Genomic DNA, 6,968 nt, shown 5'->3' on the forward strand with positions numbered 1-6,968 from the left:
ACACAAGCTACGGGAGGACAGGAAGCTAAGCTGTTTTATTCCACCTTGTGCCCCTTGAACAGTGCCCGGCAAATAGTAGGCAGTGAATAAGTATTTTGAGAACAAATAAGTGATCATGTATCATTCGCTGATGCACCATTAATGCTGAAGAACAATGTAGTAGACATTCAGGAAATACTGTTTTAAAAATATTTTCTTAATATAATGGGATGAGTGAAAATGTATCAACTTTTTATAGAGGTGTTAGTATGAATTATTTCCATGGATTCTGTATTAGCTTCCTGTCACTGCCATAAAATTTCTCACAAACTTGGTGACTTAAAATAACACAGTTATCCCTTTATAGTTTTGGGGTCAGAAGTCTAACAGGAGTCTCAGGGGACTAAAAGCAAGGTACTGGGAGCACTGCATTCATTCTGGAGTTTCTAAGGGAGAATCTGTTACCTTGCCTTTTCCAGCTTGCGTGGGCTACCTGCCTTCCTTGGTTCATGGTCCTAATTCCATCTTCAAAGCCGGAAGTGGCCAATTGAGTCTCTATCCTGCTATATCAGTCTGACACACTGATTCTCGTGCCTCCTTTGTTCACTCATATGGACCCCTTGTATTAGGCCTAGCTGGATAAACCAGAATAATGTCATCTAAATATTCTTACTTCATTGCATTTTCAAAGCCTCTTTTGCCCTGTAACCTGCAAAACATTCAGAGGTTCCAGAAATTAACACATGGGTGCCTTTGGGGGCCATTATTCTGCCTCCCACCGTGTCATTTGGGATGATTCGGGGAAGAAATTGCCCTTCTTTTGGATAATCCCATAGAAAGCCCTTCTCTTTCAAATATGTGCTACATGGTCACATTCTGGAGAGAAATGCTCCGTAAGTAATCTAATCTTTCATTTTCCTGGCTCAGAGCTATGGCCCGAGGGTGTGAATAACATTGTTTTTGCATAAATAGCACAAAGGGTTTAGACTGCTCCTGTCTATGCATGTAAACAGCCTAAAAATAAGTAGATATCAGCATCTCTGGACAGGCTAAGAATCCATTTCTGTTGCTGGTAGGAGATAATTACAAGAAGAGAAAACATATTACATTCTCATCACCAAAATAAGGACAATACCACTGTATATTGTAAGAAGATAAAGTTCAGGGAGTATCAAGCCAATTGCTTCATTATTAGAAAGATCGATTTTTTTTTCTGGATGAAGGTAGGTTTTTTGTTTATTATAAAAGAAAAAAATAACTCCTCAGAATCTTAGCAAAAGAAAGAAATATTTCACACTCATAACAGACACCAGTACACAAAGGTATAAATGTTTGACCCCAGTTCTGTCCCCCTCTTCTCTAGGAACAAAGCTGGGAAGGAGACAGTTGAAGCAAACAAGTAATTCTGTAAGACAAAGACTTCAACCCCCTACAGATATGATTAAAATATAAACTTCTGTTTTGCTTTTTGAAAAGGAGATGAGGACAGAAAACCAGGATGATGGAGCCCAAACCCTGCTTGAGCGAAGGCAGTGTCTTCACTCACCCAGGGTAAGTCAGCCCGTACACATAAGCAAACCCAGGGGCCCTACACATCATCCCACCATCAACATATTCTATCTGCCTTGGCACAGCTCGTGTTTCTGGAATTATTTATGAAGGCACTCTTGCTATATTTGCACAGCATGCAGCACTGTTCACAGCAGGCTACAGATTATTGTCAATGAATAATGCCCCCAAAGCTCCTAACCCTTTTGTGCTGGTGCCTAATAACTAATAGCAATAGCCCCTTCTCTGTGTTCTGCTTATGTGATAGCACAGCCATAAATACACTACCTGCAGCAGGATCTACTGGGTATCAGTGACTACCACGGCCAAGCTACAGGTGTTACTGTCCCCTGTTATATATAAGCAATGTTTATCACTAAGATTTTTTAAAGGTGATGGACCCTAAATACAGACATCAGAATTTTCTGAAATATATTGCCTGAGTTATTAATCAAGCCAAAGTGTACGTCAGGTCTTGTGCGGGAATTTACCGTGAAACATGGGAAGAATATTACAGAGAAGGGGGAATTCCTACATAGGTATTCTTCTCTCCAAGTTATTACAGTTGCATGGAAATTCATCTTCTAACATTCACTGGGGCATCAGGCTGTTTCTCCTGCCAACTGGCGTGCCTCGTCAGAGAGCATCAGACAAGGCCAGTGGACCTCAGAATTCCCATTCACACCCCAGTTTGGGAAAGACAAAATCTTCCAGCAATGTCCCTTTTACTTCTTCCCCAAGAACACATAGAAACATTTCACCAAAACTAACAGGAAAACCAGCTCCCTGGGCAAAAACACCACGAGACAATCTCTGTGCCTGGTGCCCAGTTTAAATGTCTGGAATGAGTATCTTTCAAATTCATGCAAGAGGCAAGCATTAAGAAACATGCATTCACCTGCTGTGGGTGATCACTAAATTTAACTCACGACCTACGAAGACAACATCCACAAAGCACCACAAACATCAGAATGGGAGGTGGAGGCCGAGCCCTGGGCCCAGCTCTCCTGTTTGTCAGCCGTAAGGATGAGGGACTTCGCTGAGAGTGGGCTCAGGAGCGTTCCCCCTGTTTTTAGACTTTGCCTGGCCTCGACATCTCACCAGCGTGTGTTAGTTTCTTGAGTCTGTTATAACAAACGGCCACAACTTGGGTGACTCGAAACACTAGGCATTTATTAATTCTCTCATGGTTCTGGAGACCAGATGCCAGATATCAAGGCTTGCGCAGGGCCGTGCTCCCTCTGAAAGCCCCAGGGAGGTTCCGTTCCTGCCTCGTTCAGCTTCTAGGGGCTCCAGGCCTTCCTTGGCTTGTGGCTGGGTAACTCTAAGCTCCATCCTCATCTTCACAAGACCTTCTTCCCTGTATGTCTCTGGATCCAATTTCCCCTCTCCCTTCTCCTTTTCTTCTGCTGATTTCATCATTTAGGTCTGTAATTACATCTGTAAATAACTTATTTCCAAATAAGGCTGAATGCTGAGGGTCAAGGTAGACACAAATTTTAGATCTGTAATTACACCTGTAAATACCTTATTTCCAAATAAGACTGAATGCTGAGGGTCAAGGTAGACACACATTTTTTTGTAGCATGAACACTGTTCAAGCCACTTTACAGGATCTGGTTCCTTTGCCTGGGCAGGGCTGCTGGGAGAAGAATTTGCTTTTCCATTGACCCTCAGCTCTGGCTGCTCTTGCAGCTGCCCTGCCCCCTTGTCTTTACAGGAAGTGGAAGGAGTCTGGGGCCTGGAGCCTGGGTTGATGCGAACTGAGCACCCCCACCCTACCAGCTGTCTTCCCCACCCTGCTGCCCTGCCCTACACAGCCTTGCTCCCTCTCAGGTGAACACCCAGGTGGACCGGCTCCTCTCCCTCCTTCTCTGTCCCCCCCCTCCTCGGGGGCAATGGGCCTCTGTCTCTGAGGTGCCTTTCTTCTCCCTGGAAGATTTTTCAATCTTCCACGAAGTACTCAGGCAACCCAGAGGAACTCAAATTTTATTTAAAATAAACGATTTTCACTATAAAGGAGAAGAAACTTCATGACAAGGTGATTTTTCAAAAATACATTGGAGTATTAAAAAGATAAAAACCACCATTGATCTCATGCCGTGAAGATAACTAATCAGAGTGATTGTTTAGGTGAATTCCCCAACAGCCTGTCTCTGTGAAATTCATAATGCACTCCTTAAAACAGAGCTAGATTGCATGTATGGCTTTGCCACCCCCTCGGAACTCAACTCAGCTGCACAGAACTAAATTAACTCATAAATTTAAATTTTATGAAAATAATAAACATCCTTGAAAGCAATACTCAACAATTAGAATTTCTTTTTAACTGGCTCTTTTCACATTATCTGTCCTAATTATTCCTTCATGTCACTAAATAATCTCTAAAACAATTTGAATGGCTGCTTATTATTTCAGGTTACAGATGCCCTGCAGTTAATTTAAATAATTCTACATTATGCACATATAGACTGAGTCTAACTTTTGATAAAATTATAAGCAATGTGTAACATTATTTCTCTGCTTATTACATCAAAATGCATTTCTTAATCAAAAGATAAAGATGTTTAAGTTTTTGATGCATATAACTAAACCTCTAGAAGATGTATAACAATTTATCATCTCAGCACCTGGTTCATCATTCTCTTCAAACACTAGTAAGTGTCAACTTTGCCCAACTTAGAAGACAAAGTTATAATATTTTAATTTGAAATTATTTGATCATTAGTGAAGTTAGGGACTCTTATCATATATTTATGAATTATTATACTTTTTTTGTAATTGCCTCTTTAAATTCCATACCATTTTTTTCTATTGGGATATTCACCTTTTCAATAATATGGTTTTTTATTCAACAAATTTTAGTTGTCTGCAATGTGCCAGACAGTGGCCTGGAGTTGGGGGAAAATGTTGGAAGTTAACAAGAAAGTTGTATGTAATCTCTTTATTTATTGAAGCTATTAACCCTTTGTCATATGTCACTAACATTTGTCTTAGTTTGTCATTTTTAATATTAAATATGGTAAGTAGTTTTATAGAAGTTTTGAGGAGTATCATTTATGTTTTTCTCTACTGGACATTTTGAGTGAAAGTGCCATAATTTTCCTTTGAACAATAAATCTATCATATAAAGTTACACTTACCTCTATTTTCAATTGCTAAGCAATTATTCCTAATTATATTTTAGCCAACAGTCCATTAATATACCTGACCCTAGTGTCCCACTTACAGGGCCACACTGAACAGACCTGTTAATTCAGGTCATCTAATTCAAACAGCCCATAAACCAGAAGAGTGGTAGGACAAAAGGACAGCTGCTTAGAAGTTTAAAAAAAAAGACTTAGTTTAAAGTACAAATTTTGTTATCAATGTAAGTTTATAAATAAAGATAACTAAAAACTCACTTAATCTTTCCTTTTTATTAAAATGGTATAAGCATTTTGATATATTTTATTGTTAATACAAAGTATTTCAGATATTTTATTATATTTTAAAAGATCTGTTAGCTAGCCTGATCCAATGTAGCATTGTTCTAGAGCAGGGGTGTCAAACTCATTTTCACTGGGGGCCACTTTGACCTTGCAATGGCCTTCAAAGGGCCAAAATAATTTTAGGACTGTATACATGTAACTGCTCCTTTGGCACGCCTCCCTTTGAAGGCAACCGCAAGGCTGACGTGGCGCCTGGTGAAAATGAGTTCGACACCCCTGTTCCAGAGAATGGAACCAAAGAGAAGCTCCCTAACAGTCTTATTTATAGTGAACAATAAGAAATGCATTAGATTCAGAAGGCCATCTCTTGGAGCTTTTCACTAAGATCAACTAGAACAACGATGCCAGCTTTAGTTCCTTCTGGGTCCTCTGCTCTCCTTGCGCCGCGTCGCTCCGTGTCCTAGCTGTCTGGCCTGAGCATTCGCCTCTTGCTTTAGTCATCTTCTTTGCATTCAGGCTGTACAAGGTCATAGGCAAACATACGTATAGTCTCCATGAGCCTTGGAAAAAGAAATTAAACAATGAACTTGTCTAAGTTTCCCAGAGAATATCCGAAGATGATCATCTTTATTTTCTATGAACCTTGATAAAACTGAATAATTAGATCGCTGCATTTATCCACCTATAAGCAATAACTAGCTAAAACCTTTTTTGATCTATTCCAAATATCAGAACTGACAAAAAAAGGAATTTATTAACTATTCATTCTTTTCTCTCTTGACACCTAAAATAGGACAAATTTCTTAGTCAAGGGTCAAAGAAAACTTTCCCTGTATATGTTAGGGTTCTTTGTTGTTGTTTTCCTTCCAAGAACTGAGTTGAAGCAAATAAGGTACCTATTAGGGGAAATGGTCAAACTAATTTCAGTGGAAAATAAAGGGTTACATAATTCTACAATGAAGCACAGGATAAAGTACCATGCACATTTTCAATGAGCCCTTCAATGTGATGTGTGTGTGTGTTTTCATTTGTATTCATCCCAACCTTACCCTCTTTTAAGTGGTTAGTTTAGCAACTCTGCCTCTTGGGTGATTAGCATGCGACCCAGAGTCTACAAGGTGCTCTGGAAGTGCTGAAGGGTGACTCCGACTTCCCTACATATTTGACTGGATGCTCTTAGAGTAGCACCAGGAAGCCTAGCCATCTCGGCTGAATTATCACTAGGGATTCCACTGGGGATCTCAGGACTTGAACAGTCCCCTCACATGATGCTGAGAGGTCTTTTGCAAACACCATCACAAGAGGCCAAGTTCAGAAAAGCTGTTTCAACCACGCAGGCATCAGATTGAAGCTACAAAAGCATTCAGCAGTGATTATTGTACCTTAATTCCAAATAGGTCCTCTTCAAAATTCTCCTATTAAAAACCTTTGAAATGTCTCATTTTTCCCAATATCAAGAGGCAACCACTCTATACTTGGATATAATTCCATTTATATGTAAATGAAATCTATTTTCATTTTTATTTGTTTCAATTGAAGATGAAAAAAGTCACCATGTCTGATTCATTAAAAACAAAAAGATTGAGTAGAATGAGTTTTCTTACATAGACCAAAGATAAAATTCTAACTTATATTTCTACTTTCCAATTGAATGACATAGTTCTATTTAATCAGACTCGTGACATTATCTAAAATGTCTAGAGTTTGCCTAGGAAATTTTTAGTCTACTTTCCTTATTAAAAGCTCGTGAACTCACTGTTTCACTTTCTATTCTAATCCTACATTGATGTCATATTAATCACATGTTTTCTTGACAATTTGAGGAGATAACTACTCCTTTTAGGATAACCTTGTTGAATATAAACTTTATTTGGATATCAGGAAGGCACTTACCTCTTACAATTACTTTATGTTTAAAACAATATTAAAAGTTCTGAGTTTTTCCTCGATCTTTGTCATGAAACAATTTAATTCCTCTAGTGTGATATTATAGTAGAAGTTGACAAAACT

Source organism: Phyllostomus hastatus, unplaced genomic scaffold (genome assembly GCF_019186645.2).
Source record: "Phyllostomus hastatus isolate PE091 unplaced genomic scaffold, TTU_PhHast_1.1 phas_contig_40, whole genome shotgun sequence".
NCBI classification, from domain to species: Eukaryota; Metazoa; Chordata; class Mammalia; order Chiroptera; family Phyllostomidae; genus Phyllostomus; species Phyllostomus hastatus.